Source organism: Staurois parvus, unplaced genomic scaffold (assembly GCF_062004578.1).
Source record: "Staurois parvus isolate SC_StPar_1 unplaced genomic scaffold, SC_StPar_1.0 ptg000362l, whole genome shotgun sequence".
Classification (NCBI taxonomy): domain Eukaryota; kingdom Metazoa; phylum Chordata; class Amphibia; order Anura; family Ranidae; genus Staurois; species Staurois parvus.
In genome coordinates this window covers 6,675,917-6,701,799 of record NW_028318158.1, presented here as the reverse complement: position 1 = coordinate 6,701,799, position 25,883 = coordinate 6,675,917, and the positions used below count along the sequence as shown (strand labels likewise).

The 25,883-nt window shown below is 42.6% G+C and overlaps 1 long non-coding RNA gene across 1 annotated transcript; it reads left to right on the top strand.

The window, feature by feature from the left end:
• The first annotated feature begins 1,010 nt into the window (after positions 1 to 1,010).
• On the top strand, positions 1,011 to 23,303 carry LOC149456387 (uncharacterized). Its single transcript, XR_016313884.1, has 4 exons — positions 1,011 to 1,181; positions 12,677 to 12,806; positions 14,748 to 14,863; positions 21,051 to 23,303. It is a non-coding gene; the product is annotated as an uncharacterized LOC149456387 (long non-coding RNA).
• The last annotated feature ends 2,580 nt before the right edge of the window (positions 23,304 to 25,883 follow it).

Here is a 25,883-nt window from a genome sequence, read left to right as displayed (position 1 = left end):
GGCCACTCCCCCGCTTTGACAGCTAGTGGGGGCCACTCCCCCGCTTTGACAGCTAGTGGGGGCCATTTCCCTGCTTTGACAGCTAGTGGGTGCCACTCCCCCGCTTTGCACAGCTAGTGGGGGCCACTCCCCCGCTTTGCACAGCTAGTGGGGGCCACTCCCCCGCTTTGCACAGCTGGTGGGGGCCACTCCCCCGCTTTCACAGCTAGTGGGGGCTACTCCCCCGCTTTGACAGCTAGTGGGGGATCTTCTCTTGTGCCTGAACACAGTCCTCTGTGAATGAGAATACTACAAGTCCCAGCATCCTTAGCGACCGTTGGCTTGTACTTCTCAGTGAACTACCACGTTGCTGTGAGCACCGTGGCAGTTCATTGATTAGTCCTGTCAGTATATCTGGTTCCCTCTATGGGGTGTACGGGCAAACAGATACACTGACAGGAAGAATCAATGATATACTGACAGGTCTGCAGGAGACATGCATAGCACCAGCAATCTGCAGATCGCTGGTGCAATGCTTTACAGACTCCCAAAACAAAAAATAATAAATGCATATTTTTTTACCTATAAAAAAATTGGCCTTTTTTTCTTTTCAAGAGGTGAACTTATCCTTTAAAGGTCCACTTTAAGGCACTAGGGTCCATATCTACTCCCTGGATTGAGATACTGGCTCAAACATGGCACAATTAATCAAATCCAGGTATGTGCAGTTCCTGGCTGTGTTCACAAAAGCTTGACACAGATCAGTCCCTGCTGCAGCCTCTTTTCTTGTAATCTGCTTCAAAGGTTGCAGTCTGATCACTGAGGAGAGGAGCCTGAGGAAATGCTTTCCCCAACATCTAGCTCTGCTGATAACTGTAACTTAGTAGAACAGAAGCACCAGGCCTCCTGTGTGTATGGACGGCTGCAGGCTCCCCCCCCCCCCCCCTGTGTATGGACTGTGTGTGTGAAATCCCCACTCCCTCCATTCTCCTCCCTCCTGGCAGCAAGCTGTGGAGATCTTGTGAGGAGGAGACTGGATAACAAAGCAGCCGCATGGAACACTGGGATGTGTACTCCTGGAATGCAGCTACAAAGTTTAACACCCACAGATCTCAGAAAACAGGGAAGGGGAGCAGAGAGGGTCAGAGGGACTGCCAGGCAGCCAAGAGCCCGGAGCAAGATCAGCTGTACTGCCAGGACTGGTGAGCCACTGTGGTGTGTGATCCTTACTGCCCATAGCCTGTCAGGAGGGGACCAGTCTCTTCTAGGCACCTTAACATGCAGGGACCGTAATTAAAGTGGTTGTAAATCCCTGACATGGAATATGAACAAAGCGTATCCCTCCATAGTGTGTACTTAATGAGGTTAAATCCAGAGCACCCGGCTCAGTTCACACTGCTGCGACTTGGGATCCGATTTATGAGACCGTCGCTCTGACTTTAGAAAGGTCCCTGTACTACTTCAAGGCGACTTGTGCCAATAGACTTTAATGGAAGTTGCCTCCAAGTTGGATCCTCATCTGTATTGATGTGATTTGGATCCGACATTACAGGAAGATTACCCAGGCATTCCCTGAAAGTTGCTTCAGAGTTGCTTCAAAGTAGTACTCAAGTCGCCTGGCAAAGTCACGTGACTTTCAGGTCATAGTAGTGTGAACCGAGTGTCAATTCTGTCTGCTGCTTGGTTCCTCTTTTATCAGTATGAGTTACTTCCGTCACGTTTTTATGACACCAAAAGGTAAAAAGGTGACGGGAGGGAGGTGCAGCACACAGCCTGTGATTGACAGTCTGTTCCCGTGCGCTGTGTGAGGGGGGTGTGTTCCTTCCCTCCAATCAGCTCTCAGGCTAGGTTCACACCTATGCAGGTTGCGTTTGAGGTGATTCTGCATTGAGTTTTGCATTTTTGCACTTGCGTTTTTGATGTGTTTTGCAATTTTTTTTTAATTTAAAATTTTCTTGTTGCTAGGCAGATTTAAAACACAGCAAAAACACGGCCAAAATGCAATACATGCTTTTCTGCAGCCTTACCATTGAAATCTATAAAACCAAAATGCAACATTTTGCATTCAAAAAAGTCCTTGACCCTTTCCAAAAAACGCACCAGGTGAAAACGCGGAGATGTGAACATGTCCCATAGGAAGTTTTGTTAAATGGACTGTAGTGCGTTTCTGCAAAAAACACTTAGGTGTGAACCTAGGGTCACTGAGCTCTGCGGAGAGTAACTTCATCTCCTCCACCCTGCTTTCTGAAAGCTCAGACAAGCTGTATAAATTCTGGACTTGGATGTAGAGAAGAGAAGGCCACAGCTAAACAGGTACAACTTATGTAGGAGGATTTTTTCACCTTTGTGTAACACCTGAGGCTAGTCACTTCACTGGGTGTATGTAAGGGTTTACAACCACTTTTGGTGCACCACCATACAGACAGGCCCAACTGTTAAATTTGCAATTTAGGCACCAGGTATTATACAAACACCTTCCATGGCTACACTGTTCAGGAACACCTACACATACCCACATCCAGGGGTATGATCACAGAATGCACTCTGGGACAGTTTTTTTTATTGATTATTGCAGAGAGTTACTGTGAAACCTTTGATTGTCATATTATAGTACTATTGTATAATCTTGTTACTTTGTTTAATATCTTCAAACATATTCAGTCACCTGTTTACTGCTTTTGCGCATTGCATCCTGCCTTGCAACAATATATTCACTTTATCTGCCATCAAGTAACTCGTGGTCTACGTCTTGTGTGCTGATATAGAGTGGTGGTATACCAATATTTAAGTTACAACCAGATGTGTCAAAGAGGATGGAGCAGTTCACAGAGTTGTGGCGAATCCATCATACCAAACGACTCCTGCCGGGGTTTGCGCTACACAACTGTAAAATTCCTGTTACTTTCTGTCTTAGAGACAATGGTTTCCAGATATAATGAATCTACTCAGCAGTTAAATAAGTGTTTGACACAGATCAGCCCCTGCTGCAGCCTCAGTCCAAGGTTACCCAGCAGAACATTGCTGAAAGCATCACACTGCCTCCACCGGCATGGCTTCTTCTCATACTGCATCCTGGTGCCATCTTTGCCATGTCTTCCAACTGTCTTTCATATCAGACAAGGCCTTCTTCTTCCATTGCTCTGTAGTCCAGCTCTGAAGCTCACATGCCCACTGTAGACCCTTTTGGCTGTGCACCCATGAGCAGGGGCGGACTGACAACTCATGGGGCCCCCGGGCAATAGGGGATCATGGGGCCCCTGTGTCCTTGCCCAAACTCAAAAAAGCCTATGAAAAAGGTACCAGGCAGGGGCAGACTGACAACTCATGGGTCCCCCGGGCAATAGGGGATCATGGGGCCCCTGTGTCCTTGCCCAAACTCAAAAAAGCCTATGAAAATGTACCAGGGGCATCTCATGGGGCCCCCTACTGACCCCGGGCCCTCGGGCAGTGCCCGAGTTTCCAAATGGTCAGTCCGCCCCTGCCCATGAGTCCTCATGGGCAATCTGAGTGGTCTGCGGCTACAGAGCTCCATACACAAGAACACTGTGATGCCCATAGTTTCTGCTTTCAACACACAACTTCAGGGACAACATGTTTACTTGCTGCCTAATGTATCCCATGACTTTCAGATTCCATTGTAACAAAACCAATATGTAATGAGGGCTAATTGACATTACTAGTCTCTGGCAGGAGGTACAAACTGGAGAAGGGGTGCTTCCCTGAGGCACATCCAGGCAATAGAAGATGTTGAAGAAGAAATTATACAAACTATGTAAACAGTCAGTGCTATCTAAAGGGCAGCAGAGAGGCAGAGAGAGGGGGCAGTGACTACTGTGGGAATGCATATGAATGCAAAGGAATGCACATAAATTGGGTTTCAGCCAAAATATCTTTTTAATGCACAAAGGCAGTGAATCAGGATGGGATAATGCTCTATATGTGCTTGGTCCCTTTGGAGATTCAGCTAGGATTTTTCCAAAGTGCTAATACTCCTTTAAGGGACGTAGCTAAGTGGTTAGCTTTTCCGCCTGGCAGTGCCAGAGTCGTCAGTTCAAGTCCCAACCATAACACCACCTGCCTGGAGTTTGCATGTTCTCCCTGTGCCTGCGTGGGTTTCCTCCCATACTCCAAAGACATGCTGGTACCTTAATTGGCTCCTGTCTAAAGTGGTCCTAGTATGTTCATGTATGAATGTGAGTTAGGGGCTTTTGATTGTAAGCTCCTTGAGGTTAGAGACTGATGTGAATGTACAATATATATGTAATATGATGGTGTTATATAAGTGCCTGTAATAAAAAAAAAAAGAAGCAAGCTAGTTGCACATCGTTTTTGAATCTACATTTTCCAAATCTACAACTCTATAATGTGTAATGCAGGCCATAGACGGTTCGTTTATTGTCCGATTTTTCGTCCGAAAAACGAAACATCGGTCGTTCTGTTGCCACCAATGATTGCAAAAATCAGCCATTTTTCACAAATTTTCCAGCATGACCGATAAAAGAATGAGGAGGAACCGCAAAAATCGGCTGATGCCATTGCCCCACTAACAGGCCGATTATTCTTTCGGACGAAAAATCGGCCGATAAAGGAACCGTCTATGGCCTGTATAAGTCAATAAGAAAACAAAGCTGTATGGAGATATAAAGTGAATTGCACACCAGTGACCCAGCTGTGTTTTTACCAGCAGCCTTTAATCCATCCATGTCTGCCCCTTAGCAGCCCGATCAGTTACAGTGCGGGAATACTCATTTTAATGCTGCTGTACAGCAGAGAACACTGTGATCAGTGCAGTATTTTTGCTGCTAAGCTCTCAGGAATGGACATAATAGCCACAGTTCTCTGTTAGTCTAGGTCAGTGGTCGGCAAGCCGCGGCTCGGGAGCCACATGCGGCTCTTTACACGCTTTAATGCGGCTCTTGTGTGCCGGGCGCCCGCTCCCCTCCCTCCTCTCGGGCGGCAGGGACTCTGCAGCGTGATCAAAAAAAAAAACAGCCAGGGCAGCGCACTCAAATGCAATGATTGGCCAGTCTCGCTGCCACTCACATCCTGATAGCCAGTGATTGGCGGGGCAGCGTGACGAACGTGAGAGGAGCTAGGCTCCTCTCACAGTCCGCCCTGAAGACCGGAATGGCGCGGGAACACGGCGAGAGGAACGCGCGGAGCAAAGGTAAGTGAATTGACACAGGGGGGACTTGGCTTACTACTTGCTACTTACTTACTACTACTATATGGGGGATGAATTACTATATGGGGGATGAATTACTATGGGGGATGAATTACTATATGGGGGATGAATTACTATGGGGGATGAATTACTATATGGGGGATGAATTACTATATGGGGGATGAATTACTATGGGGGATGAATTACTATATGGGGGATGAATTACTATATGGGGGATGAATTACTATGGGGGATGAATTACTATATGGGGGATGTATTACTATATGGGGGATGAATTACTATATGGGGGATGTATTACTATATGGGGGATGAATTACTATGGGGGATTAATTACTATATGGGGGATTAATTACTATATGGGGGATGAATTACTATGGGGGATGAATTACTATATGGGGGATGAATTACTATGGGGGATGAATTACTATAGGGGGGATGAATTACTATATGGGGGATGAATTACTATGGGGGATGAATTACTATATGGGGGATGTATTACTATATGGGGAATGAATTACTATGGGGGATGAATTACTATATGGGGGATGAATTACTATATGGGGGATGAATTACTATGGGGGATGAATTACTATATGGGGGATGAATTACTATATGGGGGATGAATTACTATTGGGGATGAATTACTATATGGGGGATGAATTACTATGGGGGATGAATTACTATAAAAACCTATTGAAACTAAAAACAGTGTACCATCCTATGTATTTTCAGTTTTAAAAATGTGGCTCTCAAAATAAATTTCAATCGTGGTTTTGGCGAGATTTGGCTCAGTTGAAAAAAAAGGTTGCCCACCACTGGTCTAGGTTCACACCTAAGTGCTTTGTGATGCGTTTTGCATTTTGCAGAAATGCACTACAGTCCATTTAACATGAATTCCTATGGGACACGTTCACATCTCCGTGTTTTCACCCGGTGCGTTTTTTTGGAAAGGGTCAGGGACTTTTTTAAATGCAAAACATTGCGTTTTGGTTCAATAGACTTCAATGGAGATGCTGCAGAAATGCATGTAATGCGTTTTTGATGTGTTTTCAAACACATTTTTGATGCATTTCGCATTTTAATCAGCCAAGCTACAAGCTGGCAAAAAAAATGCAAAACACATGTGCAAAAATGCAAAACGCACCACAAAAAGCACTGCAGAAAGGGATCAAATGCAAACTACATAGGTGTGAACCTAGCCTTAGAGCTGCTTGGGGAATCCTGGTTATAGTGTGAGGGGTCAGGCAGTTCTTATTTGACAAAGCAGAATATACTCATTAGTACTGCTGGCTATATCAAGCAAATTGGAGTTAATTTCTGGTCGAACTTCCTTTGGCAGCAATGACTTCAAGTAAAAAACTGCAGTAGCTCTGGATCAGACCTGCACAACGTTCAGGAGGAATTTTTGACCATTGCTCTTTAGCCTGGGTTCACATATATGCTGTGCGGTACATCGCAGGTAATTCGCACAGGAGCCGCAGCGCATTCCTGTGCAAATCACATGCGATTTCTGTGCGTTGCGATTGGAGCCAATCGCACCGCACCCGCACCAAAAACGTGCAGGGCCCTTTTTTGGGTCCGCACTAGAATCGGATCGCATGGGTATTCACACCTACTGTATGTGATCCGATTCTGCACATCGCACTGCATTTTGTGGACCGCTTTTGGGGCATTGTTGACTTAACATACACACCCGCAGCGGTTCGCATGAACGGGGTGCGATTCTGATGCGGTGCAGAATTCGCACAGAAAACGCTGCAAATTCCGCACCGCATCAGTGTGAACCAGGGCTTACAAACTGTTTCAAGTCAGACACATTTGTAGGATGTCTCATGTGAACGGCTCTCTTGAGGTCATTCCACAGCGTTTCTATGAGGTCAGGTCTAGGCTCTGGGCCACTTTCTTTTTCCAAAGCCAGTCTGTAATGAATTTACTTTTGTAGTAAAGTCTGTTCTGAAGAGACCTTTCCAATAACTACCTGCCAAGAAAGAGGGAGGGGGGGGGGGTTGCCCGCTAAGGATCAAACTTTTGATAAAGGGCTCTTTCACACGGAGCGGACCCATTTAGCGGATCCGCTTGCTAAGGGGGGATCTCTCTGCTGATCCCCGCTGAGCAAGCGGATGACAGTTCTGTGCCCCTCCACTGCTGCAGAGCAGACACAGAGCTGCTCACTCTCCTCAATGGGCAGTCGGATGAAAATGGACCGCCTGTCCGTTTTCATCCGATCTGACGGGCGTAAGGGGAATTGGATCCCCATCCATCCCTTATTTGGCGGATCAGATGTTGGCAGGTTTAAACAGACATATGTTACACCCGCCACTCCATAGAGGAGAGTGGAGGTTCCGATTGGGTCCGCCTGAAAAACGGGCAGGCAGACCCGATCGGAACGTTTGTGTGAAAGAGCCCAAAAGGAGTGAGCCAGTTAATGAGCAAAAAGTCAGTTTTCTAGGCGTGTTCTTACACAGGCAATACACAGTATGCTCATTGTGTTGCTATAAATTACATGAAAGTAAATCAAATTCTAGGCAGTATAAGAAAAGCATAGCAGATTGCATAGTGAAATGAAATAAAAATGTTGAATTAAAAATGGCAATTACATATGCTAAATCAGTTTTCTTTAATTGCTTGCCCACCGCCTTATAGTAAAACTACTGCTACAGGGCAGCAGGGCTGCGCAAAATCGTGTATATATATACAGTTGCAAGAAAAAGTATGTGAACCCCTTGGGATTACGTGGAGTTTTGCATGAATTGGGCATAAAATGTGCTCTGAGCATCATCTAAGTCACAACAATAGAAGAACACAGTCTGCTGAACATAATACTACACAAACATTAGATGTTTCCATGGTTTAATTGCACATAACATGTAAACATTCACAGTGCAGGGAGGAAAAAGTATGTGAGGCCCTAGCTTAATGACTTCTCCCAGAGCTAATTGGAGCCAGGAGTGAGCCAACCTTGACTCCAATCAGTGTGATGATATTGGATGTGTTGCTGACAGCTGTCCTGCCCTTAAAAAACACACACCTGTTTTGGGTTTACTGGTTTCAAGAAGCACTGTCTGATGTGAACCATGCCTCTCAGAAAAGAGCTCTCAGAAGACCTACGATCAAGAATTGTTGACTTGCATGAAGCTGGAAAGGGTTACAAAAGTATCTCCAAAAGCCTTGATGTTCATGTGTCCACGGTAAGACAGGCTGTCTACAAATGGAGAAAGTTTAGCACTGTTGCTACTCTCCCTAGGCGTGGTCGTCCTGTAAAAATGACTGCAAGAGCACAGCGCAGAATGCTGCATGAGGTAAAGAAGAATCCCAGAGTGTCAGCTAAAGACCTACAGAAATCTCTGGCAGATGCTAACATTTTTGTTGACACATCTACAATAAGGAAAACATTAAACAAGAATGGAGTACATGGGAGGACACCACGGAGGAAGCCATTGCTGTCCAAAAAGAATATTGCAGCACGTTTGAAGTTTGCAAAAGAGCACCTGGATGTTCCACAGCACTACTGGCAAAATATACTGTGGACAGATGAAACCAAGATTGAGTTGTTTGAGAAGAACACACAACACTATGTGTGGAGAAAAAAAGGCACAGCACACGAACATCAAAACCTCATCCCCACTGTAAAACATGGCGGAGGGAGCATCATGGTTTGGGGCTGCTTTGCTGCCACAGGGCCTGGACGGATTGTTGTCATTGATGGGAAAATGAATTCCAGAGTTTATCAAGACATTATGCAGGAAAACGTACAACCATCTGTCCGCCAACTGAAGCTCCGCAGAGGATGGGTGATGCAACAGGACAATGACCCAAAGCATACAAGTAATTCAACAAAACAATGGCTGCAACAGCACAGAATACGCCTTCTGGAGTGGCCCAGTCAGAGTCCCGACCTCAACCCGATTGAAATGCTGTGGCATGACATTAAGAGAGCGATTCACACCAGACATCCCAAGAATATTGCTACACTGAAACAGTTTTGTGAAGAGGAGTGGTCCAAAATGACTCCAGATCGTTGTGCAGCTCTGATCTGCAACTACAGGAAACGTTTGGTTGAGGTTATTGCTGCCAAAGGAGGGTCAAGCAGTTATTAAGTCCAAAGGTTCACATACTTTTTCCTCCCTGCACTGTGAATGTTTACATGTTATGTGCAATTAAACCATGGCAACATCTAATGTTTGTGTAGTATTATGTTCAGCAGACTGTGTTCTTCTATTGTTGTGACTTAGATGACGTTCAGAGCACATTTTATGCCCAATTCATGCAAAACTCCACGTAATCCAAAGGGGTTCACATACTTTTTCTTGCAACTGTATATATATATATATATATATATATATATATGTAATTAGCATTTTCAGGTAGGGGGCACACGCGCACCACCCTACCCATGCCGCCATTGGCGGCTATGGATGTCAATCACCGGGTCCCGGCTGGAGATTCCTCGCAAGCACTTGGCGATCGTTGAGTAAAAATGTCAGGGGAGAGACCTGTGTGTGCCAGCAAGAACATGCTACTGTGTATTTCTCTGCACAGCATGTTTCCCTAGTAAAACACACCCAGCACATGATGTAAAACAGCACACAGTTAACCCTTTGATTGCCCCAGATGTTAACCTCTTCCTGCCCAGTGTCATTAGTACAGTGTCAGTGCTTTTTATTAGCACTGATCACTGTATTAGTGTCATTGGGATGTCAGTGGCAGTTAGTCAGTTCCCCCCAGTGTCAGAATGCCTATCACAGTCCCGCAGTCCCGCTATTAGTCTCTGATCACCACCATTACCAATGGCCTGGTCAGGGAGGGGAGGTGAATCCTCTGGAGAGCAAGTGGTTAAGCAAAAGTGGAGTTCTCTTTTAAACACATACCTCTGGCAATAATGAGAGACAATAATTCCACCGAAAATTGGTGCTTTATTTTTGGATAGATGCTGGTGAGCTGAATATCTTCCAAAGCTTTAGTTTCCAATGTTCTTTCAGTCTTTGGTGAAAATATAGTTTGATTAAAAGAGACATGCCACATATGAAATATTTATAGCTTAACTTGAGACAAACAGCTAAATGCTAATTAGTGCTAGCTACATTAAAAAACAAACTGTAATGATTTATTAATCTCAGTCTCAAACATTCATATGAGGATATATTCATAAAAATCATTCCTTTGACAACTACAAGCTGCTGTTAGCTGTCAAAACCTGGCTGTCACTGACAGCTTCAGCTCTTGCTAATAATGGGGAACCAATCGGAATAGTTCCTGATCATGTGATCAATATTTCAGCCAATGATTTAGCAATCAAGCTTAAGGCTTCATTCACAAAAATAATGGTTTCATCTTGCAAAGGCCATTGTAGCAAATACATGGCAGTGTCTGATACAGTTACAATATTTATTGACATTTACAAATCAAAATAAAATCTTTTATGCACTTGTAAAAAAAGAGTTATAATCAAGGTAATCAACATATACTGATAATTCTCCTAGATTGTAAACTCGAAAGAGCAGGGCCCTCAATCCCCTCATGTTTTGCATTGTATTGGTAGTGTTCTGTCACATGTTCTGTCCCCCTCTGTAATGTACAGCGCTGAGCGAACTATTGGCGCTTTATAAATACTGTAAAATAATAATAATAATAATAATAATAAAATAATTCTAAATTTAGCTTGGGCATCAGGGCTTCAGTGGCCTCTGCACAGGAAAGGATTAATGAATACCAAGCTACAATTATTTGTGTCTTTATATATGCTTGGAATTCAACTTTAAAGTGTATGTAAACGCTCTACTTGTAAAACAACCCATTCAGTTTAAACTTGAAGTGAAAGGCAAAACATTTGTGTATAGATGTAACAAAACATTATAAATGGCCTCTTGTCAAGGTCCTACCTTTTCCCAGAGGTTATGTTACTCCATGTGCTGGCATCCATCTTGGATTTCTGCTGAGCATGGTGGGAATCTTTTATGCCTTCAGGTCTCTGAGGTCCATCCCCCAGAGGGGTGTGGCTGAGTACATATAAGCCTGTGATCCGCACATGCTCTTTGCACTTGTGTCTTGTGTCTTTGTCTTGCTACAGCTCTGTGTATATGCTCGTGACTCTTCTGGTATCTGACTCGGCTTGTGACTAAGACCATTCTCTGTGTTTTCCTTTGATCTGACCTTCCGTTGCTGAACCCGGCCCGTGACCTGTGATTCTCTGTCTACTGTTCTGTACCGTTTTGTCCCGTTGTTGTCGACCCAGCTTGCCTGACTATGCTATTGTCATTCTCACCAGCTACACGCCATTGGCAGCGGCCATTACCGCAGCCGGGGTGTCTCGTGGGCTGCGACCTGGTTCCTGGCTGCGTCAAGTCCATCCCCACCATCAGGGGCCCTGGTGAAGGGCAGCCTGGGACTTAGACTCCGTGCCCTGAGGGACTTCGGTCTGTTGGTGGTGGTTGTCGTCAGCCAGTGTGTTACCCTGCCACTAGGCCTACCTGTCTGTTCCACAGCCCTGCCCTGACACCTCTGTTCTCAGACATGAGGGAGGAGAAACAGCAGTACACTCAGCTTCCCAGTGAAAGGTTGTACAGAGGGGGCATGTTAGAAAAAGTCTGATCATTGGAGCAGTGCAGGCTGAGTTCCCAGCACAGCTAGAGAACTGACCACAGTGTGTTCTCTTGCTGAGAGTAGTCAGTTTTTAATAGTAAAGCAGAGGGGCTGGCAGGAGCACCACAAAGACACAAAGAATGCAACACAAAGAGAACAGGAGACTTTTTCATACATGTCCATGGTACAGCAGGTACATGTCAGGAATATAAAATGTTGGGTTTACATATTCTTTAACTTAAATAAAGGAATGCGCTAAAACCACAAACTATTCCTAATTTAGTGTAGAAACATTAGTGCAAAAGATATATATATATCTATTCTCAATTAATATCAAAAAATATCAAAATTATGTGCAAAACTATTTTTTAGTGCATAAGTAATTTAAATAATTAAATTAAATTAAATAATTTTTGCTCCCAGAGCAAAAAGCGTTTTTTGCTGATCTAGAGATTGATCAGCATGGAGCTCTGGTGAGTTACCCAACTTTACTTTGGTGGTGGATTTTGGCACAATTTCTTTGAGAGCACCTGAATTTGAAAAGGATTTGTTTGGACATTTGAAGAAATTCAAAATTGGACAATTTTTATATTCACAAATTTAATTATTTAAATTACTTATGCACTAAAAAATAGTTTTGCACATAATTTTGATATTTTTTGATATTAATTGAGAATAGATATATATATCTTTTGCACTAATGTTTCTACACTAAATTAGGAATAGTTTGTGGTTTTAGCGCATTCCTTTATTTAAGTTATAGCACTAAGAAATTTATTCGGTTTCTTTGAGGTGGAATTGCTGCTTTAAAGTATTAAGGGTGTGGCGCTTTTATTACACTTGTGTTACATATTCTTTAATACTGTTGTGTTATGGTAGTGATGTGGATAGAGTCCTGCCTAAAGATAGTAACATTATGTTGTGTACCGGCAGGTGAGCTTCCAACATTTTACTATTAACATGCCTCACAAGTTCACCATCCGCACCTACCATTTCCCTACATTTTGTGATCACTGTGGCTCATTATTATGGGGCTTCATACGACAAGGATTACAATGTGAAGGTAAGAAATTTAACTTTTTTCCACATGCTGAAAACATATTACAACTGCAGTTCCATGCATTTAAAATTGTAACCATTGCATAAATGTATGCTGTAATCCAAATAGTTTTTAAACCATTTTACTATAGCATTGTCTGTCTCCTTGGTCAGAATCTTCCTTGCTTCCTGTCATATTGTCAGTAGTCATCAAGACTGCTGAGAAAACACTTTGTAAAAAAGATGATATATCAGGGAGTTTATTAGTGGACATATTTGCTGTGTAGTACCACTCAGCAGGAAGCAGAGCTTTACAAGTAATGGGCAACGATGACTGCCACCATGACAGATCATAACCAACATGACACCACAGACATTAGAGTGCCTTGAAAAAGTATTCATACTCCTTAACATTCTCCACATTTTGTCATGTTACAACCAAAAACGTAAATGTATTTTACTGGGATTTTATGTGATAGACCAACACGAAGTGGCACACAATTGTTAAGTGGAAGGAAAATGTTAAATGGTTTTTAACATTTTTTACAAATAAATCTGTGAAAAGTGTGGCATGCATTTGTATTCAGCCCCCAAAGTCAATACTTTGTAGATCCCCTTTTGCTGCAATTACAGCTGCAAGTCTTTTTGGGGATGTCTCTACCAGCTTTGCACATCTAGAGAGGGACATTTTTGCCCATTCTTCTTTGCAAAATAGCTCAAGCTCTGTCAGATTGGATGGAGAGCGTCTGTGAACAGCAATTTTCAAGTCTTGCCACAGATTCTCAATTGGATTTAGGTCTGGACTTTGACTGGGCCATTCTAACACATGAATATGCTTTGATCTAAACCATTCCATTGCAGCTCTGGCTGTATGTTTAGGATCGTTGTCCTGCTGGAAGGTGAACCTCCTCCCCAGTCTCAAGTCCTTTGCAGACTCTAACAGGTTTTCTTCTACGATTGCACTGTATTTGGCTCCATCCATCTTCCCATCAACTCTGACCAGCTTCCCCGTCCCTGCTGAAGAAAAGCATCCCTACAACATGATGCTGCCACCACCATGTTTCACAGTGGGGATAGTATGTTCAGGGTGATGTGCAGTGTTAGTTTTCTGCCACACATAGCGTTTTGCTTTTAGGTCAAAAATTTAAATTTTGGTCTCATCTGACCAGAGCACCTTCTTCCACATGTTTGCTGTGTCCCCCACATGGCTTCTTGCAAACTGCAAACGGGACTTCTTTCACAATTATGTGCCACTTTGTGTTGGTCTATCACATAACATTTTTCAAGGCACTGTAAGTTCCCTTTTGGGAACATGTTACATGTTCCACCCATTTTTAGGGTGGAACAGGTACCATGTTCCCACCCCTGCAGCTCTCCTCCCCCCATGACAGCAGGCTGGGGTTCCTCTCCTGCACCCACTGTCACAATTTGAAGAGAGCACGGCTGTGCGTGGCTGCGATCACACGACTGCGTCATCCATTCACAGAGTTCTGTGAATGAATACGTACAAAAACGGCTTGTAGTTCTCAGTGAACTGTGAGGGCGCTGGTGAGCACTCTCGTAGCCCATTGAGTTTTCTGTCATTCAGTAACTGCCTGCCTGTATTGGAGGTACTGGCTACACTGACAGTCTGCAGGAGCTGGACATTGCACCTGCGATCTGCTGATTGCAGGTGCAATGCTTTATAGGCTGCAAAGAAAAAAAAATCGTAAATGCACATTTTTTTTACCTGCAAAATATGTGCATTTATTATTTTTTAAAGAAGGTGAACTTATCCTTTAAATAGAAATAGCGCATGAGAAGTACTGACTGTTGTGGTATGATCGGAGTCAAATATAAGACTTTGACAAAGGAAATCCAAGCCTATGAGCTGAGGTTACAAGGATTTGATTTCAGTGTAAAAATATGTGCAGAGACTGAATCTGTTGAATTAGGTTTATTTCTTTGCTTTGTAATATTTGTCCAGGATGTAAAATGAACGTACACAGACGCTGTGAATCCAATGTGGCACCAAATTGTGGAGTGGACTCTCCAGCGGATCTTGGCATTTTGCCGGATAATATGCCAGCAGCTGGGCAAAAGGTATGACCTTTATCTGTAATGTGCATTTTTTTAAATCTTTAATTATGTTTTAGTGCTAAAAATAATTATACATAAATATTTTTTTTGCTGTAGTCTTATACAGGAAACACAATGTAGGTCAGTAGAAACCACTAGTATTAGTTTTGAATGGTCTAGTGTTGCCTTCATGTTTTCATAACTGGGCCACCAAAGCCGCTGTTCGATGAAAGTTCGTGGTCGAAACATACATGTCAGTATTTGGGGCTCTATACAGACATCCAGAGCCCCAATCTTTAAGAGGAAAACGCTAGCCTATGGCCAGGAACAAAATTCAAGGTAGCCTATCCAAAGGCTAAGGCAGAGAGATATCTGGCATGACCAGAATGCCTACAGATCCTGCTGTAAACATGCTCCAATGTGTGTGGACACCTTTCCGTGTAATATTTGCATTTAGATAAAATGAAATGAACTCTCCAGAGGGCACAGTAAACATTAATGATCGCTGACAGCAACATGACAACATGGGACATCAAGTATATCATTCCAAAGTCCTCTGGCTGCCATGTATCCCATGTGCTTCAAGTAAGTCAGAAATCTGTGCCAGCCTCTGTCAAATAGGATGGAACTGTGGCATGACCAGCTTATCATACATTTTTATGTGACTTGCACTGATTTAGGCTGGTGCAGAGAACAGACTTGTATTCAATATGAGAATAATCAAGAAATGGATGGGAATGAGCAGTGGGAAGCAGTAGGGGTAAAATTAAGTTACATTGCCTTACCTGGCTTGGATTGGCATGATTAACCCCCCCGTTCAGTAGCTTGTCATGGCATACCATGCCCCTTTCGTGAAGTTAACCTTTAATACCCACCTGAAAGCAGTACTCATGGGATTATACACACTTTCCTACCTGGTCTAATGGCATTTTCTCTGAAAAGTTTTGACCAGCCCCACTTCGCCATGCGCATAGTCTCGTTCATTCCTATCGGTAAGCTGTACTCTGGGGGACCACTGGAGGCTGCTTAGGTGCAGCTTACCCCTAGGAATGAATTGGACTGCAGTGCATATACACAGTATGAAGGACAGTCAGCCAGAACCATGTTAACCATAAAAAGACCCTTGGATCAGGGAGGAAGATACGTATTGGCCCAGATGTGCTGCAGTCAGGTGGGTGGTTGGTTTATTAAAGGACAACTCCACTAAAGGTGAGGTTGTCCCTTATGACTTTAATCATTTTTTCATTGTTTTTTTAAAGTTATAGTCACGTTAGTCAGTGCATAGTGCTACTGCTTCAATGACCTCTGGGCATGAAAACAGCCATTTTTAATTCTTATCTTAACATCCAAGAGAAGAGCAGTATTGAGAACTCCAGCTTTTATACAACCTTCTGATATAGGATCTCAGATTTAAACAGTTCTCCACAAAAACTCAGATTTCCCAGTGCTTATCACTTGGTTTATCAAAAATTTAAAGTAGAACACCAATTTGGGAAAGAGTTGAAATCTGCCAGGTTTTTATTACTTTTTTTGTCCCATTGGATAGACTACCCTACTTTTTAGTCACCGAGACAGCAAATTAAATTAAAGCTCACATTGGTTCTTGTAAAGTGGGAAAAGGTTAGAAGCTCTATCATGTTTTAGGGCTGTCTGCTTTCCCCAACTTATGTCTTCTTCTGTATATCCCCAACAGGGACACAGACAGCTGTAAAAGCCAGCTTTCTTCTCTCTGTCAAGCCTAAAGAACAACATTTTCTTCTACTTTGAATAAGATTAACTTCTACTGTATAGAACAAATTCCCTAGCACTTCCTTTTGCAAGCTAGAAATATATTATTATTACTATTATTATTATTCTTCAGGATTTATATAACGCAAACAGTTTATGCAGTACAATTACAAAGCAGTTCAATACAGAAGGAATAGGAGGGCCCTGCTCATGGAGCTTACAATCTAAAGGGAGGGGTAGGTGGTACAAAAGATAATAGCTGTGGGGATGAACTGATGGAGGTGGCTAAATTACAGTTTTTAGGTGGAGGTGGGGTAGACTTCCCTGAAAAAAATGAGTTTTCAAGGAGCGCCTAAAGGCGGACAGGGTAGGAGCTAACCATACATACTGAGGAAGGGAGTTCTAGAGAATGGGAGAGGTTCTGGAGAAGTCCTGAAGGCGAGCATGGGAGCAGGAAACAAGGGAGCTGGAGAGCAAGGTGTCTTGGGAGGAACAGAGTGGACAATTTAGGAGAAAACTTGAGTTGAGGTTGATGCAGCTTTGGGCAGTGTTGTGGATGGATTGTATGTTATCATTAGTATTTTTAATTTTATACGCTGGGCTAGTGGAAGCCAGTGAAGGGATTGGCAGAAAAGGGCAGTCATGGACTCGTTAGTAAGGTGCATAAGTCTAGCAGCCACATTCATGATAGACTGAAGGGGGTAGCCTATGTAGAGGTAGGCCCTTGAGAAGGGAGTTGCAGTAGTTAAGGCAGGAGATAACCAGGGAGTGAGTATGTTGTTTTGCAGTGCTGTTGGTTAAGAAAGGGTAAATTCTGGAAGCCTGAGGTCAGAGTCTAGGATTATACTTAGCACCCTGGCATGTACAGAGAGACCAATAATTGTGCTGTTGATCCCAATGGTCATGGGGGGAGGAGGAAATGTTACAAGCTCGGTTTTAAACAGATTGAGTTTGAGGAAATAGTGTGACATAAATTCTGATATATCATTTAGTAAATTTGCGATATGTGAGGAGATTGAAGGAGATGAGCTGGGAGTAGATTTGTGTGTTATCGTAATAGAGATGGTATTAGAAGCTGTGGAAGGTTACCAACTGGACTGGGGAAGAAGCATAGAGAGAGAAGGAGCCAAGGACAGAGCCCTGGGGTACTCCAAAAGAAAGAGTAAGGGGAGTGGAGGAGATAGAGCTGTGGGTGACACCAAAGGTATGCTGAGATAGGTAGGAGGAGAACCAGGACACAGCAGAGTTGTGAAGGCCAAGGGAGTGGAGTTTACTTAGGAGGAGCAGTGGTCAACTGTGTCAAAGGCAGTGGAAAGGTCTAAGAGTATGAGTATGGAGTAATGGCCATTGGTTTTAGCAGTTAGTGGGTCATTATTGAGTTTTGGTGGGGCAGTTGCTCTGGAATGTTGAGGGCGGAAGCCAGACTGTAGATGGTCAAGAACGTTGTTATCAGTGAGGTAGCAACTCATACGGTTGTGGACAAAGTGTCCAAGAAGCTTGGATGCGAATGGGAGCAGAGAGGTGGGTCTTAAGTTGTTCAAACAGGTGGGGTCCATTGAGAGTTTTTTTTAGGTATGGGGGTGACCAGTGCATGTTTTGAGGGAGGGAAAGGTGCCAGTGGAGAGGGATAGATTGAAGATGTGGGTCAGAGAGTGCAGGATACAGCAGAGAGGGGGCCACACTAGTTATGAGGGGACAGGGTCCAGGGGCAGGTGGTGAGGTGGGCTTCAGAAAGGAGTTAGCAACTTCCTCAGTGTTAATAGGATCATAGGAGGAAAGTGTTGAATGTGGTGTTGGACCCGGTATGCACGTCACTTGATCGGAAAGCTCCCAATCCCTAGTATGTACTGGGAGCTTTCCGGTCCTTGCTGGTGTCTGTAGTGGGAGCGCGCAGGGTGTGCGTCTCAGCACAGAGAATTGTTAACATAGGACCAAATGTATGTGGCCTCTCGGCCTCTAAAGCCCACCCGCCAAGAGGCCACATATATGAGCTATGTCAGCGGGAAAAGGTTAAAGTGCCATGTTTATATTGTAAAGCGCTGAGCAAACTATTGGCGCTATATACAGTTGTGGCCAAAATTATTCAACCCCCACTGAAATTGAGTGTTTTGGCCAGTTTGACATTGCTTTTGATCATTCAGTCATCTTGCTTACATTTACATTAAAGAGGCACTTGTAGGTCAGACAAATATAACATAACAGTTATAATGAAATAACCACAAATGTCTTTTCTGTGCTCACAGCATTATCAGTTTTATTCAACCCCCAAGTGACATTCAATCTTAGTACTTAGTACAGCATCCTTTTACAGTTATAACAGCTTTTAAACGTGAAGCATAGCTTGACACAAGTGTCTTGCAGCGATCTACGGGTATCTTCGCCCATTCTTCATGGGCAAAGGCCTCCAGTTCAGTCACATTCTTAGGCTTGCGCACTGCAACTGCTTTCTTTAAGTCCCACCAGAGGTTCTCAATCGGATTTAAGTCTGGTGACTGCGATGGCCACTCCAAAATGTTCCAGCCTTTCCTCTGCAACCATGCTCTAGTGGACTTGGAGGTATGCTTGGGATCATTGTCCTGTTGAAAGGTCCAACGTCTCCCAAGCCTCAGGTGTGTGACGGACTGCATCACGTTTCCATCCAATATCTCCTGGTACTGAAGAGAATTCATGGTACCTTGCACACGCTGAAGCTTCCCTGTACCTGCAGAAGCAAAACAGCCCCAAAGCATGATTGACCCTCCACCATGCTTCACAGTAGGCAAGGTGTTCTTTTCATCATAGGCCTTGTTCTTCCTCCTCCAAACATAGCGTTGATCCATGGGCCCAAACAGTTCTAATTTTGTTTCATCAGTCCACAGAACACTATCCCACAACTTTTGTGGTTTGTCCACATGGCTTTTGGCATACTGCAGTCGACTCTTCTTATTCTTTGGAGACAGCAAGGGGGTACGCCTGGGAGTTCTGGCACGGAGGCCTTCATTACGCAGTGTGCGTCTTATTGTCTGGGCTGAAACTTCTGTACCCACATCTGACAAATCTTTTCTCAGTTCCTCAGCAGTCACACGGGGACTTCTCTCCACTCTACGCTTCAGGTAGCGCACAGCAGTCGAAGTCAGCATCTTCTTTCTGCCACGACCAGGTAGCGTTTCAACAGTGCCCTTTGCCTTGAATTTGCGAATGATGCTTCCTAAGGTGTCTCTTGGTATGTTTAACATCTTTGCAATCTTCTTATAGCCATTGCCCTTCCTGTGAAGAGAAATCACCTCTTCTCTTGTCTTCCTGGACCATTCTCTTGCCTTCACCATGTTTGTAACCACACCAGTAAATGTCTAGAAGGAGCTGAGTATCACAGTCATTTTAAAGCTGCCTAATTGGTGCTTATTATGCTTGATTGCTGCTCGGTGACATCCACAGGTGTTTTCAATACCTGATGGAAAGCACCTGTATGAACCTCTGTTCTTCAGAGTGGTAGTCTTTAAGGGGTTGAATAATTGTGGCAATGAAGAAACCACATAAGAACCATTTACTACTGTATTACATAAACAATTGATGTCATTTTAGTTGCATTTGGGTAGTTACAACGTCCTTGTAGGATTTGATTCTGAATACAATTCCAAATGTACACTATAGTCCCTAAACCCCTTTACAGCATTGGGGGTTGAATAATTTTGGCCACAACTGTAAATCCTGTATAATAATAATGTTGTTAAAAGTGTCAAGACTTAATGCACAAAATGGCACTTTACACAAAAGTGGCCATACCTGCCCCTCGCTTGCCCTCCCCAGAATTTATACTTGGATGGGATAAGGAAAGTTTGGACAACGCATTAATAGCAAATAAAAAAGACACACTGATGAATGTGGAGGTTAAAATCTGCTTCAAATATATTAAGCTCTATGCATTTTCAAATATAATGCACACTGGACGTTTTTACAGCGGCTGTTTTTGGCTTTTGATGTTTTTTTCTACAGCCAGTAAACCCCCCAGCATGTTATCCTATGTGTTCATGCACACTTAGACTATAATCAGCTTTTTTTTGGCGGGGGCATTTCTTGGCTGGAAACCCCCCCCCCCCCAGAACTAGTGGGTATCTAAAGTGTTTTTTAGCTGTAAAAACGGTCTAAAACTGAAAAACGTGGCAAAACACTGTAAATTGCAGCAAATCTGCATTTTTTGACTTTTTTTGAGCAATAAAAAAAATTTTTTGGGGGTAAAAAAACTCGCCATTTTAACGTGACTTTACACAGCTAACGTTACCGGCGTTATTAAAACACCCCGTGTGCACGGAGCCTTACTGGAAGCGATTTCTAGATACCTCTGCAGTGTTTGTTTCCTACTTTGACCTCTACAATAACAACAATGTCTACATTATTTAATTCTGCTCTACAACACTGATCTTGCCTCACATGATATATGTATGCATTGCATTTACTGTGTTTTAGTTTAAAAATACTCTGTTCTGATGCTGTGTAATGTATTTAGCAAAACGCAGGTGCTCAGGAGGCTCAGCTGTCGGTCCCTGGGGGTCCATAGATGGAAGGCGATAGGTCCAACATCTTCAATTGATCTTGCCCCAACATCTTCATGTGATCAGGATTTCTTTTTGCTTTTCTTTTTTTTTTAAAAAAGTACAATGTATTTTCAGTGAGCATGCATGAATACTGTATTTTCCTAAAAGTAATTTTTTTTTTATATATGACTATTACAAGCATGCTGTTCTATATCATTTTTATTGTGCTCAATACAGATATTGCTAGATTAGCTACTAGAGAAATCAAAAGCAATTGAGTACTGCCCCTGATACTTTTTTGTATTTGTACTAACATCCAAATTTTTAGGACAAGCTTTTGGGGTGTACCCCCTTCTTCAAGGTCCAAGCAGTACTAATGCACAAAGCAGAAAGCTTTTAGCAGAATGTTAATAAGACAATCTCTGAGAAAAAAAACCCACACAAACATACACAGCAATGGTAATTAAGCTACTAGAGGTAACGGACACTTGCATTTACTGCATTTTAGGTATGGCTATTTTTTCATTGTTATATTAGTCCAGCTTGGACCAATGTAACTATGCAAGTGCCATACCTTGCTGATTCCTGTAGAAGCTGGAAATTACTGCAGTACACACTGCTACTGTTGTACAATGATTGCTGCTGGCTTCCGGGTCCTGGAATGAGCGGCTGCCCTGCTGCTCAGTAACCACAGGAGGTCGCTCGCTCAGCACGGGTGCCATTCAGAGAACTCTTTGCATTTTTTTTTAATGAATGCAAAGCATTCTTTGATTGGGTGAGGTGGAGAGGCAGGCGGTGACATCACAATCTCAAACTTGTCTCCTAATTTGTAGAAGGATTTGTTTCATCTCGGTGTATCACCTGAGGCCATTCACTTCACTGGGTATATGAGGGTTTACAGCCACTTTAAGACAATTGCAAAAAAAAAATGTTATAACAGAAACTAAGGAATATTTTTCAGAATTTTCAATCTCTTCTTTTTTTTTTTTATTGTATTTTTTGATACGAGAATGCCATTAACAATGAAAATGGCCGCAAGATTTTGCCATTGGAAAAATGCAAAAATGATGGCATACAGTTTGTCAGCATAGTTTGAGAACCAAGTAGCAGTGCTGGGTCGAAGGATGGACATTAATAAACAAGAAAATGGATGGCGGTCGGTCTTACAACTAGCAGATGGAGGAAAGAGGGAAGGGCTCAGCGTAAAATACTGTATATTTTAATTTAATTAGAGGGTACGATAGCACTTGGAGGGTCATTGTTTAAGTCTAGTTTGATACCATTGGGTATATTGAAAACATTGTACTATTGATAGTTGGGTATCTGTAGACAAGGTTTGAATGAAAGATCCCCAGGCATCAAAGAATTTTCGGACTCGTGATTTCTTATGTAAGGAGGCCTCCACCAATTCCATGCGGAAAACATAAAAGAGATAGCCAAAAAATGTAAACTTGGAAGGAGACTGGGCAAGGATGTTATGTCGTTGGAAGGGACTTAATCTGATTTAAGTTACCTCTTTACTTTGCCCTACCTAGACAAAGAAAATGCTTCTATTTCTAGCAGCAATACATTTATTTAAAAAAAGCTAATTTGTGCATTTTCTTTTTATGGGAAATATAGGTTAACTAATGCAAATCTATTGAAATATACTTTTAATTGCATGTAAAGTAATACAAGGAAAATTATGTTAATGCATGATAATGGAAGTATATGTAACGGCACATAAACTAAAAAAGATAAATATACTGAAAAAATAATCTTAATTCATAAATTTAGGCCAAAATGTATTCTGCTAAATTTCTTTGGTTAAAAAAACCCAAATTAGTGTTTATTATTTAGTCTGTATGAAAGTTATATAGGAAATATTTTTGAAAATTGATCAGTCCTCATGTACTGACGACCTCTCATTTCTTGAGGCCTCAAAACACCAGGAGAGTACATATACCCCCAAATGATCCCTTTTGGAAAGTAGACAGTGCAAGGTATTTAGTAAAAGCCATGGTGAGTTTTTTGAGGGTGTAATTAAATTTTTTTGAAAATTAACAAATTAAATAATTTTCTTCTTTTTCTTTTAATGTATGATATCAATGGTGTTAACAGTGAACATTTGTTATACTGATGCTGACCATGTTTGTCACAATTATTATTATTATTATTAACTTTTTTAATGGATCTTTCTACTGTATTGTATCTTAAACCCTTAATAAATATTTTGAAAGCAAAAATTTGTTTGTTTTTTTTTTCATAAAGTTGCAATTTTAACAATGTATTTCTCACACACAGCATAGGCATCCTTACAATTACAGGGCAATTCGGTTATTTTGCAGGCTGGCTGTTAAGTGTGCTGGGAAATCTTTTGTTTGTTTGCAATTTGCATTGCCCTTCCATGTACACCTTTCTTTAAAGGCTAGTTATAGGCTGGGGTGGTTTCCATTATTTTATGCTTACAACTACACCCCAAAACGCATTCTGTTTTTAATAATCTGAGCACACACTAAGTTTTAGGACCCATTCACACCAAAGCACAGCACAGGAAAGGCGCTATTCATGCACATTTATTATTTATTTAATTATTTCAGGTACTTATATAGCACCATCAATTTACGCAGCGCTTTACACATATATATATTGTACATTCAAATCAGTCCCTAACCCTCAAGGGGTGTATAATCTAAGGTCCCTAACTCATATTCATACATACACATACTAGGGCCAATTTAAACAGGATCCAATTAACCTACCAGCATGTCTTTGGAGTGTGAGCAGAAACCAGAGGAAACCCACGCAAGCACAGGGAGAACATGCAAACGCCAGGCAGGTGGTGCCGTGGCTGGGATTCGAACCAACGACCCTAGTACTGCCAGGCGGAAGTGCTAACCATTTAGCCACTGTGCTGCCCATATTATGCATTTCCCACACTGCAGGTAAACGAGTTGCCTTTGTGAGACTTGTGCAGGTGCCAATTCATTGTTAATGATACCCCAAACACATCTTGCAAATGTAGCAGGTTTGCAGCCACCAAACTGCATGGTACCATTGTACCATGTGATTTGGGTGAATTTGAAAAAGCAGTGCTTGCAAATGAATGGGCTGTCAAAACTGGACCACATTGGAAAGCACATATTCCAGTATGAACTAATCCTTAAAGTAGGTAGCTATCTGGAATTGAAAAAAAATAACATTTGGGCTTTAGATATACTAAAATGAATATGTGCTTATCATTCAGGAGATATAATACCAAGAAAATAATGAGATTATACACATGCCAAATTAAAGCAGACCTTCCCCCTAAAGGGCAGGTTGTGCTGCCCTGCCTCCTCCCCCTTCCTCTCTTACAAATGGAAATGGAATGGAAAAAGTACTTTTTACTGCAAAGCAGCATTACTGCAATTTTTGCTTACACAAGAATACCCCCCGCACATGTGCAGATGTTCTGCAAAGCTCAAGTAGGGCAATTATCCTATGGCATGCCTTCAAATGCAGCTTGTCCCCTGGCATCTTCACACATGCAGGGTTTTCTACACACTTGCATAGACTGCTACCAGGAGTAGTCCAAAAACTGTTTTTGTGCATGCATGGTAATTCACCTGTGAAGGCCAGGTAGAGTCTTTGGGTACATTTGGCATGTTCCATAACTGTGGCACCCAGGACGGGGCACAGCCACCTGGGAGTCAGACTCCACTTCCAACTAAGTTCCACTTTAACATTAAAGAATAAGTGCACTTTCCGACAATGTGCACTTATTCATTTTTCCCTTTTTGCCCTATCCTAAATAATCCCCCCTTCCATAGACGTATACTTGCAGAGATACAACAAATTAAGTTGGATCTGGAGATGCTCACTGGAGGGAGCCAGGAGGAAGTTGGTGATGTGAGTCTACATCTCCTGGTGGATATGAGTAGGAGGCAACCAATGATCCTGTGGCAGTGTGAGTAAATGACCCCAGTGCTGTGTGTAACTTTAAAACTCTGGACGGAGTACTAGCCACCATCACCCTAGAAATCCTGTGGGACATTCTTTGTTGTTCACAGTGCTGCCAGAAAGTTAAGAAATCCTCAAGTTGTTCAGTTCTGCAGTTGGTATGGTATCCCATGCTCCCTCACCTTATCTAAGTTCATCGTTCCCAATAAAAACCCAAAAAGACATCCTTAGACTGTTCTTTGGAGCCAATGGAAGAACATGGAAAATACAGTGTACCCCCCTTCCATAGACGTATACTTGCAGAGATACAACAAATTAAGTTGGATCTGGAGATGCTCACTGGAGAGAGCCAGGAGGAAGTTGGTGATGTGAGTCTACATCTCCTGGTGGATATGAGTAGGAGGCAACCAATGATCCTGCGGCAGTGTCAGTAAATGACCCTAGTGCTGTGTAACTTTAAAACTCTGGACGGAGTACTAGCCACCATCAGCCTAGAAATCCTGTGGAACATTCTTTGTAGTTCACAGTGCTGCCAGAAAGTTAAGGAGTCCTCAAGTTGTTCAGTTCTGCAGTTGGTAGGGTATCCCACGCTCCCTCACCTTATCTAAGTTCATCGTTCCCAATAAAAACCCAAAAAGACATCCTTAGACTGTTCTTTGGAGCCAATGGAAGAACATGGAAAATATAGTGTACCTGGCTGTGTGTGCTTGAAGTGGGGAAATAGGACCAAATTCAGCAGCAGTTCTCTAAGGGGTGCGCAGGATATAGGTGTATTAGGATTGCAGAGTAGGATTTGTACAATTACAGTTTTGATGGTTTTCTAGGCACTGAGGTCACTAAGCATTCTAATTCAGAATACAGTTTGCTGCCAACAAACTCTCCTT